The sequence below is a fragment of the Pleurodeles waltl genome, chromosome 4_1 (assembly GCF_031143425.1).
Source record: "Pleurodeles waltl isolate 20211129_DDA chromosome 4_1, aPleWal1.hap1.20221129, whole genome shotgun sequence".
NCBI lineage: Eukaryota > Metazoa > Chordata > Amphibia > Caudata > Salamandridae > Pleurodeles > Pleurodeles waltl.
Genome location: NC_090442.1, coordinates 828,475,119 through 828,487,918, shown reverse-complemented (window position 1 = coordinate 828,487,918; position 12,800 = coordinate 828,475,119).

The following is a 12,800-nucleotide window of genomic DNA, read 5'->3' as shown; positions in this document are numbered from 1 at the left end:
CTATGCTGCTTACAACAGTACAATATCCTGGAGTAGGCCCTCAACCTGTTGCCCAAAGAGAAGCAACATCACTGTCCACATCTTGGACATGGCAACCCTGGTGTTGCCTGTGGATGAATGACTGTACCCAAACACATGTTAAGTCAACATCACTGCAAGACATTTCATGACACACAATGACGCATGAAGTCATCTGTCAGACAAGAAAGAATGGTAACACAGTCCTGTCTGTGGCACACGATGAAATGTAAACACATTGTAAATATGCAATTCCATAAACAGGTTACCATGCACATATATGTGCCGGAATGCAGACATCATCCCAGCAGCATAGGTAGAACATGCATGAAACTGCACCTTACAAATGCTTCCTAAAGAGAAAGTGACACATGCAGGCACAAGGAATGTTGGCAACAGTGATGACACATCATTCATGTCACTAGACATTCTCCACTTACCAAGTTAAAGTAGTTTGCTACACCTCCAAACAATTAGCCATGTAAGCCACGTCACATGTATGATGGACACCTACACATCACAGACTTCAATGAGGCACCAGGACCCATCACACCCTGAAGATAACTAGCTTCTGGGTGGCAGATGTCTACATACACAAACATAGACACATTGCAGAGTACAGTGATCCATAACCTATTTACCTTTGGCCTGTAAACAGTACATGAATGATCTCTATCTGCAACAATTTGTGCTTCCTGCAGAACAAGTGGTTTGTGGATTCCCCCTCAGTTTTGTCCTAGGTCCCAGGTCCAAAAGGCAAGGCACACCAGTTTGATACACTTGACATGCCAACTCAAACAATCTTCTATCTACTATCTGGTACATGGCTCATCCCTCATTGTCAGGGAGATCAGTCAGTAACTCACTCAATCACCTAGCAATGGGACAGGAAGGAATTTGCTGTGTACTCACCCCCTTGTGGCTGCTGTACTGCCATCCAACACCCATCAAGCTCCAGTAGGCCACCGCCAGAATGCGGGCCGTTAGGGTGGTCATGGTCCGATGGGCATCCCACCCATGTTGGGAGGACAGCCCCAGCTAGGCCTTCACAATCTTCCAGGCCCAGCATCTCAGTTCCTGTCACCTAATGCGACAGTGGGTGCTCCGCACCTTCTTGGAGATGGCTCTCTATGGGCCAGATGTAGGTAGACAGCAAATTGCGACTTGCAATTTGCGAGTCAGAGCGACTCACAAATTGCAACTCGCAATTTGCAATGCAGAAAGGTGTCTCAGACACCTTCTGCGACTCGCTATGGGGTCGCAAAGACCCACCTCATTAATATTAATGAGGTGGGTCGCAGTTTGCGACCCCATAGCGAGTCCGGGCACTCACGGGGATGGTGGCCTGCTGGAGACAGCAGACCACCATGTCTGTGACTGCTTTCAAATAAAGCAGTTTTTTTTTTCTATCTGCAGCCCGTTTTCTTTAAAGGAAAACGAGCTGCACATAGAAAAAAATACCGAAACCTTTTGTTTTGTTTTTTTTCAGAGCAGGGAGTGGTCCATAGGACCACTGCCTGCTCTGAAAAAATTAATTTGTGATCATTCACAAAGGGGAAGGGGTCCCATAGGGACCCCTTCCCGTTTGTGAATGAGTTACCATCCACTTCAAGTGGAAGGTAACTGCGAGTTGATTTGCGACCGCTTTCGCGGTCGCAAATCAACTTACATTGCGGTGCGAGTCGCCAATAGGAAGGGAACACCCCTTCCTATTTGTGAGTCGGAAACGCATTTTGTGAGTCGGTTCCGACTCACAAAATGTGTTTCTGCATCGCGGGCGGGCATTAGCGCCTCGCAAACAGCGTTTTTTGCCGTTTGCGAGGCGCTAATGCCTTGCTACATCTGGCCCTATATCCCTTTCTTCTGATGGGCGTTGACTTGCATGGATACAATCAAGACAATCAATTATGTCCACAAGTCTAATCCAAAATGTCTGAGTCACATACATGTCAGTACACCAAGCTGAGCACATTCTGTTATGCCCATACTGCCCAACTGTGGCATATACTAGCCACTGATTACATGGACATGACTACAAACACTTTCAAATCCGCAGACCAACCCACCACCCTGCTCAGGCCCTGCAATGACTAGGTAGGTCAACTGAAATCTTGTGGGACATGATCTAGCAAATTGACTGAGATCTGAGAAACAATGTGATACACCACACCTCTGTGGCTTCTGAAAGGTGGACTCCTTAGGTATGCATGCATCAAAACACTCACAATCTGTGATAATGGTCCTCTGCATATAGTCCCTACAGGCTGCTGCCAGGGTACAAATGCAAACATTACACATGGGTAACAATGAAGGGACTGGCACGGTGGGTACAGAACAAGTCTAGCCTGCCAAATGTTTGAACATACGCAAATACAAATGCGGATTCATTCCAATTCAGTGGGTGGGGTTCTGTGTGTCTCATCATTAACACAGAACACACTTGTGGACATATATGTCCATATTACATATATTGCATCCAAAACAAGATAGGCATGCATTGTCCATTTCCTGCAATATGACTGGACTACTGAGTCACATATCATGGGTTCCCAGGAAACAACACACTGTTTGCACTTTAAAAATGTCAGAAATGCAATGAACCTGCACAGGACATATGTGACTTTTATGAAGGTGAAAACAGAGCTGTGAGATTAAGGGACCAGTCAGGGGTCTGAGACACACATTCACAATAATGCCAAGTGCACATTAGTCACAGGTCATTAACTCTCTCCTAAAACCATTTACATTATTATTAGGAAAGGAGCCTTTTTAAGCTGCATATTAGCACAGAGCCAAGATATGGGTTCATAACAGGATCTGATGAGATACAGGTAGTGGGCACAGTTCCACAGTCACATAGAAAATGTGAATTGACACCAGCCTAGACTTGGCTCCATACTGCGAGATACGCTTGACATGCCCTGGTCTCTGCAGACAGAGCCTACATGAAACTCCATTCCTTACTTCTATGCATGACAGTACATCATGTATCCAACAGCAATTTGGCAGAATGAGTCAGGATATGTCTTCCAAACAACAGTTTGGCAAGGGCAGATGTGGTTTGAAATGTCTGTGGCAACATATATATATATATAGTACATATTTATTATTTAATTACACAATTATTTAATAATCTATTTTGCATTCAAAGAATAATGTAACAACAAACTTTATTGAATAAATTTAAATTAAGTATAAATAATTCCATAATCACTTTTAATATTTATTAATGTGCATTAAAATATATTTTTCCCTTTAAGTGGGAATTTAGTCTTTTTAATTTACTCTTCTGGAAAGTAATTTCAATGTAATTTTATATATTTCTATTGATTGTAGTGATTTATTTTAATTTTCACTCTATTTTGCAATTCAGAAAGTCTGTAATCAAGGCAGAGATTACAGAGCAGACTGCAATTAATTTGGACCCTTATTACTAACATCAGTAACTGCAAAAATATACCAGGATTGCTTTTAAGTCATTAACCTTTTTTCCTGATAAGCCATTAACTTTTTTCCAAATAGAGCTTACGAATGACAAAATAAGGCCAGACTGAAGTTCCATACATTTAGTTGGATACCCTTTGGATATAAGGCCTTAAAAGCCCCAGGCCAGCCCACCATGAGGGTGCAAAACATATGCTGGCTGTGATCCTCTGGCAGAAGAAAACCAAGAATAAAGGATTAAACTATCAAATCTGCAGTCTCATTATGATTTCTGTATATTGTGTAGACTGTTATGCTATAGTACTGCATAAGCCCATAATTGACCACTCAAAATGCAAACATCTTCCTTTCTTTATCGCACCTGCAACTTGAACTGTGGTGAGCGCGCCTGATCATGGGGGTTGAATTCACAAGCACAATTTCATACGTCTTAACATTTATTGCAGTTATCAGAATCACTGAATACCGAGACCCTACCTCCATTGTTTTATCTGTAGATTAATTTGGCCACTATGATTGAAAAACCACTACCTCTTAGGTTGAGAACTCTATGTATGTTGGTATGTATGTATGTAAGTATTGGAATTTAAATAGCACAAACCTAACTAGGAAGCAATTGAACGCTGTACATTACCTGGGAGGGTCGGGAGATTATCTTTTATCAGGCACATCAAGTGGGGATTAAGCAAACACATTTCACACATTAAATTGTTTTCAGGCACAGGAAGACGATTTGCTCAGAATCAAACGATGCCGGCCTTGGTGCTTTCCTCCATATCATGTGATTCTGGGCAAATCACATATCCTTCCTGTGCCTGAAAATGTGAAATGTAATGTGTGTAAAATGCACTTGTGTGATTCCTACTTGATGTACACAATCTTGTAGGTTATTTTCTAGACTGCCACTTAACGTACATCACTCTGTTACTTCTTAGCTAAGCTGGCACTACATAAATACCAATACATACATAAAGATGCCTAGCCTAGTGCTGATGTGGGGATTTAAATCTGGGATATCCAATTTGTATCTTACAAGCATCTAGGAAATACTCTGTTGCAAGACACAAGGGCAAAAGGTCAAGGGGACAGAGAACAGCAGCTGGAACTTTCAGGAGATTTCCTTAAAAAGTTGTAGATTCTGCTTCTGCTAAGTAGATAGTGAAATATACAATTCTCACTATCAGCCATGTATCCTTATACAGTAAACTGATACTAGCTCATTTGATTATTTCTCATAACATGGTCTGTGCAAAAAATGATTCTAACTATTAATCATTCTTCTGAATATTCAGCATGTTGAGAGATTTGCTATCACATCAATTAGCAATTTACCTGGAGATAGTAATCTAGCGCTATGCATTCATAAGTCTTTTGATCAAAACAAAGCAAATCACAGTAAGCTCCTCAATGTTTTAAATAAATACACCACAAAAAAAGATATCCACAGATCGAAATGGTTTATAATAGAGTCAAACCACACTCCAATGAAGAAGACAACGAGGGGCATATTTATGAGCAGGTTTGCTCTATGCTTGCACCACACAACATGGTACATGTGTAGCACAAACAACTACAGGCCTAATTACGAGTCTGGCGGTCACTAGGCTGCTAGACTCACGGTGGAGGTCTGGACCGCTGCCGCTGTGGCGGTCCAACCACCACATTATGACCCTCGCAGTCTGACTGCAGACTTCCAGGGTGCTGCTGTCTCCACCGGGGTCGGTGATCCCGATGGGCTGACAGCGGGCTCAGGTTGTAACAAGCCTGGGCACCTTGTTCTCACCCCAGCCTTTTCATTGCGGTTTCACTTCCATGAATAGGGTGGAGGAGAACAGGGGCGGGAGGGCCACAGGGGGGCCCCTGCACGGCACATACCCATGGCATGGGCAGTGCAGGGGTACCCCTGCCCAGGACACTCGTAAGACAGTGAGCATTATGAGGGTGCTGGTGCCCCCTGCTGGCGGCAGCATTGTCTCTGGCTTGATTACGAGACAATTCTGCTGCCACTCTCCCGCTGGGCTGAATGATGGAAATCTTGGATTTGGCCTGTCAGCCCAGCGGGAAAGCCATAATGGGGCCGGTGGGGAGGACAGGTGCTCCCATCCACCTAACTCATAATCAGGGCCTAAGTCATGTTCTCAAAGCCACACAAAGCCAATTTGCGTGGCTTTGAATGGCTTCAAGAATATGGAGTAAGGCAACGCAGCACAGCGCACCGCAGCGCAAATTGCTGTGTTGTCTTACTTTGCCCCAGGGAGGCATTACATGGGCGCTGCATGGGTGCAACTCCCATGGTATTTGATGCATGAACAGATTTACCAACCCTTGTAAACCTGGGAATGCATCAAAACCCTACGCCTCCCAAGATAAGGAGTAACAAGGAGAAATATCTTTATTTCTCCTTGTTTTTCCTCTTTCTATGTGTGTTGTTTCTGCAGCACTGCACACATAATAAGAGGAAAAAGCCTTTCAGGATTGTTTTTGTACGGGAAGGTGCTCTTTGGTGTAAGCGTGTCAATGTTGGCTTTGCACAGCCAAAAGGGCACCAGCACAGGGACTAAGGACAGTAATTTGCCATATTGGATAAATACAGTGCATTCCTGCCTTTCTCTGTGACGCAGGCCAGTGCAGCAAGCTGACATGCTGCCCTGCCCTGGTCACATAGCACATAAATATGGGCCTGAGGTTCAACTAACTGATGAGAAAGTGCCACTCACCAGCTGGGAACAGAACTTTGAGATTTCAATGTTGACTTCCAACAGCTCATCCTTCTGAAATCAGTTCTTTGACTCCCACCAAACAAGATTTAGAAGCCCAGCTGTTTCAGTTCCACGTCCTGGTATCTATTAGTTCTAGGAAAAAGCTAGAGAATGTCTTCTCAAGCACCACAGTCGCCTCCAAAATGGCCACCTGTCGTGAGACTATGCAATGCTTCCTGTTCTACCATCTACATTTCCAGCATTCATTATCATGCTGAAACGATGCTCCACACTCCAAACAGGACATCTATCTACTGACACAGATCACTGACAATTATTGCTAATGCACTAAATTATAGCAACTTTTGCTGTTGTACATTGACCTTGTTTTCAGACTCTTTGCATTGAGTGAAATCCCATGTTGCTGTGAACACAGGGCGCCAGACTTAGAGGCAGGGTTACTAAGTGAAAATGAACACACTTTCCTTAATAAAAGAAACCACGGACACACACTATTTATGACCTACCATTTATGTCCTACATAAGATACTTAAGTACACTCATAACCCTCCAGAATGACCCCTTGTTGTGGCTCACTACAGAATCCTCCTAGTCAGAACACACACAGTTCTTCGAAAACCTTTGTTCCCACAACATGATCCTACAATAGAGATAATGTGGATCTGATCAGCTGTATAAAATACATTCCTTTTGATGAGGTGCTGGAATTGTCGGCAATCTTAGAGAAGCAAGCAATAAATGTCAACATTCCTCAATAGAAGGTACTAAGTGTAATAGAGAGGACACCCAATATCTGACCTGCACACCGTTTGTACTACTGACCTTATTGGAAGAGTGACTACACACAAATTATTTAATCCTCATTTTTTACTTCCTTTATGGATAATTCTGAGTGTAAATCTTTGCAGGGAAAAATCAACTCCTTCTTTGAACAAATATGCATTTGATGAGACTACACCAATGAAATCCATGAGGAAGCCATGGCTGCATTTGGAGACATTTACTACACGCAGAATAGGTGGATCCGAATTAATTGAGATACGATCACAATTTATGCATGACTCAGTGGACGAAAATCAGCAGGGCCTCATCTTGAGTGCACAACAAGAGGTCTCTCCACATATCATTCTCTCTGCATTCAATTTTTTATGCACATACATTTCTTCAAAGTTAACAGTGTGCTAATGTTCCTGCCACAATAAAATGGGCTTGTTCTACTACTCATGTTGCCCAAAAACACCTTAGGCTAGCTTTCGGGGAATGTCCATGTAACAAGAACAAAGTCATTTGAGCTAGGCAATCTTAAAAATATACATTGGACCTGATAAAAGGCTGATATTTTAATTGGAACTGTAATGTGTGCATGTGTATTTGTGAGGAAATTCAGGACAGACTGCCCAGGGAGTCATTATGAAATGAAATTCTAAGGCCTGCCCCTGAGGTTTCTTTGTCATGAAGCTCAAATGTATGCATAGATTTCATCTCACAAGATTAGGACGCTGCTGTTGGTGACCCAAGAGACTCCTGACTACCGGCTGCTTGGAGGCGGGGCCACAGATGCATCATGACAAAGCACAGAAGGGCTTCCAGCTGCTTGAGATGTGCCAGGGGATTTGAGCGGGCAAAGACTGGGCCAAGAGCAGGCCTGTCTGCACCCTTCTGCAGCCGGCCAAGGCTAGGTTGGGCCATCTCTCATGGTTTTTAATTCTCCCCTACAAGACATATTTGTGAGTGAGCCTTTCCTTTAGGAGTGGAACAGGTCTGGGCAAACCTTCGCCTGTGCGACTGCTCATTTCTGAGTCCTGAGCTCATGATCGGTAGCGTCGTCTTTGGGTGTGTCCATCTCCTTTGGAGCTCTGTTTTTTTCCCTGGGACAATCTCATTCTGAACTTTAAAATGGGGAAGAGGAAGCAGCAAGGGGGGGTCGTAGCATGATCCTAAACTCCTTTCTGGCCAGAGCTGTCGTGGTGGTGTTGAAGGAGATTGTTCTGGCAGAAAGGAGGCTCTCCCTTGAGCTCAGCGATTGGCAATGCACTTCTCCCCCATGTTCTGATGCCAAACCTTTGCAGAATGGGGTGTCTGAGGAGCTTGCTGCTGTCACAGACTTGATGATAACCACTGGATCTGCTCCCGTGACACAGGAAGATCTGCAGTTAGGGCAGGAGCCTAAGTGCTCTATCAACTTGCTGTCTAGTCCTGAAAGGCCTCCACCTGGAAGCGCCAATCAAGAAGGCCCTATAAAAAAGACTGTTATGGGCAAAGGAAGCTGCAAACTGTGAGGATATTAACGAGGCCCAAGTTGACCCCTTTGTATGCCCTCTTTGGTACTTAATGATAGGGGCCGCACATTCTCTTCGGGTATTTGTCTGAGCAGATTAAGGCACTGGTTTAATCATGCTTAGCCCCCCTGCAGGAAAAAGTTGTGCTCGCTTAATCGACTCTTACTATGTTGGTTTCCGGGTAGGAAGAATGTCAAGCATGTAGAAAATCATAACAAATCAAGGGTTCCCTGAAAACCTATAATGATGTTGGTGTGGGGCTAGGAAAAAGGCAAAGAAAGAAAGAAAACCCACACCTCCTACCTTAGGTTCTAAATAACAAATGATTATCTCCAAAAAAGATGAGTATACACATATGTCAAAAATATATCTAATATACACGTCAAACTATTCTATTTGATAATCAAATATAATAGGTTTTGATTTATTTTTATCTTTGTTGAGTGTATTAAAGAAGGATAATTTGATTATAAAATAGAATTATTTGACGTGTATATTAGATATATTTTGACATATGTGTATACTCATCTCTTTGGGATACAAGGATTTGTTATTTAGAACCTAAGGTAGGAGGTGGGGGGTTTGCTTTCTTTATTAGCTAAGCATGTAGGCCTAATCTAACAAGAATGTAATCTATCATTAGTGGCCGATCAATAACAATGAATCACTCTGCCCCTGGCCCGGCTCCTCTGGAAAATTCATTTAACCCAGTGGCTCATGTGGCCTCATCTAAGGCCCGCTCCCTGGCAATTCCAGGGTGCTTCTGAACAGGAATAGTAATGGGCTGGTCCTTAAGATGAACATGAAGTGCCCACACCTAGATGTGATCATCAAAATGCCCACTCATGGCTCAATCTCCCACCAGAATGTGACCCTTATGTTGTAGTTTTAACAGCTGTAATTCCGCTGCTGCCTGAAGCTAGAGAATCCATGGCCCAACTGGAAAGCATTTATTTTTGGTTGGGCAAGAACTCTGACGTTCTCCCTATTGAATATAAGGATATTTCATTTGTGAAAAGGATCGGATGGGTGGGTACATCAGTCAAACACCCAAAGGGTGACTGTGTTGTAATTAACTGCTGGTATCCTACAGGTGCTCATTGTTTAATTTCTACCTGCAGAAAGAAGAAACTTACGTCTGACACATTTGGGTTGATCCTCTGGGTTTTTTATAGGCACCTGCACCCATCGGGAAAACCGCCAATGCACCAGGATCTGTCAATTAGTAAGTTGCTCGCTGACCAGCTGTCTATTAGACTTAGCAATAGATTTTCAGCGTTATCCAGTTTAGAGGCTAATGTTTGACTAACAATCGCTGACAATAGTCCAATACCCAGTGGCACTACGTAGGATTTAACAAGCAGGGGGATGTCTATATCTCTTCTGACTCCTGCATTGGGGTGCATTTTGTGTTATAGCTTGTCTGCTGGAATATTGCTGGGTACAATCCTAAATTACAGGTTGAGGTCTGGGTGGAGTACATCTCTCAATTTGATATTGTGTTGATGCAGGATACCTGCTCCCCCGGGGGTGCTGAATGGGACGGGTTTGTGAGATTTTCTCTTCAAGCTGTTCAGTACCCTAGCCATAGAGCTAGGCAAAAGCTGGTGATGCTTATTTGCATCTCCAAGATATACCTGGCCTACTGAATTGAATGCAACCATCAGGATATTCTGTCTGTTTAGGTTGTTTTTCCAAATAAGCTTAATACTCTTTTAGCAAACTTTTATAATGCTGTATGGGAGTGGGGATGTCAAATCTATGTTCTATTTGTGGCCCTGTTAACACGGAAATAGAGAATGGAAACCATTTCAAATGATTTCTGTGTTACCACAGCAGGGGATTTGAGTACAAAAATTGGTACAACCTCTACTTTACCAAGCCCCTTTGAAAGGACAGATCTTAGCTGAATAGAAGGCCATAACGTAGACCATAGAGGCGGAACACATTTAGAGGCCCTTCTAAACTCTGGCTTGATAAATACTGCTGAAATGGTGGGTAATGTCCATAAGCAGATCCCTACCTTTGTGGGTTGTCACTCTGGTACAGTTATTGACTAAGTTTCTGTATCTAGCATTTTGAGCCAGTTTGTACTTTGGGCGGGATGCAGGTGATGGAGCACAGTGATCATAATCCTATTGAGATAGTATTTGATTTTCCAATTTCTAGACGCTCCCTTGCAGCCATGGGACCCAGGGATTTGGAAATTAAGGCTAATGGCCTCAGGTGAGATGACGATGCGTTAATATTACATTTGTTTTTTAAACCCTGGTGAAACATAATCTTAACTTGATCTTTGACGTTCTACTGTCTGGAAACCCAACCCCCTCAGAGGCTATGACTGCCATGGATAAATTGAATAGTTCAATTAGAGATAAAATTAAAAGCACCTGTAGCCCACCAAAAAAATGTAATTTTGGACGGTTCAATAGCACATATAAAGCTGCTAGAAAGAGATTGTGTAAATAGCTGAGCACAAATCCCAGGGATGGAACAAGAGAGATCGAGGCTGGATCTCAATATAAGCTAGTGATCAAAAATAGGAAACTGGAGGGGAGGAAAGAGATGTGGGAGAACCTCGTCCAAGCCTGTCAGACCAGAAATACTAGGATGTTTTGGAGCATTGTAAAAAAGCTTTTCAACAGTAACATCAGATGGGTTAGGGTGTAAAAACCAAACTGAAATTTGGTATAATCATTTCAGCTATATGTTTTCAAATGGGAAATCCTTGGAGGATGTGGTGGTACTGGCTACATCCCACCCCTCTTTAGATATTAGGTTTTGTCTTGACAAGGTAATAGCAGCTATTCAAGAAACAAGGTACCAGGCCCTGATGGTATACCAATGGGCCTTTATAAAGAAAATGTCAATTTTTGGGCACCCATTATTGTTAATATTTTAAATGCCGCTGCAATTCATGGATTTTCCCCTGCCTGATGATTAGCATCCATGGTTCCTGTGTATAAAAAAGGCAAAATAAGTGACCCCCAAATATTATCGGCCTATTTCCCTGCTAGACACACTGGTGAAGATCCAGGGCTGTAATATTTTTCAGAAAATTGAGAGTTAGGCCAAGGAAAATGCCATTATGACCCCAGTGCAGTGTCTAAATGTACATCTGTTAATTGGTAAATACACAATTGGCAAGAAAGGCACTCTATGTTTGGCATTCATGGACCTTAGTAGTGACTTTGATAGGGTCAATCATATTATACATTGGGGGGTCTTATACAAAACGGGTGTGCCCTGCTCTATAGTTGATTTTTTATGAGTGGATCATGACGGAACTAAAGCTTCTGTAAGGTGTGGCCAGGAGGGTGAGTGTACATACTGATTTATATATTTTTAGGGGGGGTGCCAGGGTTGTATTTTAGCACCAATCCTGTTTCTATTATTTACTAATGGTTTCTACTGTATTTTAGTTGAGAACTGTAAAGCCATACCAATTGTCAATGACAGGGGTGTGCCAGCACTGCTGTATTCTGAAGATTAAGTTTATTGTCTCAAACTTTGAATGGCTTACGGGGGCAGTGGACTCCTTTGTAAAATTTCTGGATGATCTGGACTTTGAAGTTAACATTGCAAAAACCCACTATATGGTGTGCTGTAAAGCGCAGAGTAAACCGAGTCCAGTGATCATTAGAGGCTAACTCATAAGTGGTGTTCATGAGTTCCCTTATTTGGGTGTGACGTTTGATGACAAAGAAAACTTGCTACCATCTATATCTAAGCAAGGCACCCGATTTAATACTGCAGTGGGCACAGTTTTTGGATTTTCATCTGGGGTGGGCAATAGACCAATTCTGCCCATGCTTGAGGTGTATAATTTAAAATGCCTTCCAGTTTTAACTTATGGGGTGCCCAACTGGGGAGATCGGAACAGTCCATCACTGCAGCAGGAAGTGGACAGGTTTTTTAGGCGGTTGTTGGGAGATGGGCCTAGCAGTCCTTGCTTCGCTTTACATGAAGAATTAGGCATAGATTATGTAGAGGAACATGTGAAGTTTTTCCTCCGCTTCTTTGGATTTCTATTTGGGTAAATGAACACACAACTCTCAACAGGGAAATCACTTCTGATTGTTTGTCATGTGATTTTGGCCTGATTGAACTATATTAGAAATATTACTAACAGCCTGGGCTGTCCAGAGTTATTTACTTCCCTGCAATTATTTAATAAACAGGAGAAGGGGTGGGCTAAGAGTGAGTTAAACAAACTGGCCATGGCTAATAGGAAAGCAAAAGAACTGGTGAAACCATTTGTGAGAGATTTTGCTATGATTAAGATGTGTCAAGGTAGAGAGCATATCTCATATCAATAACGTGTGGTAAAGGCCGCTTG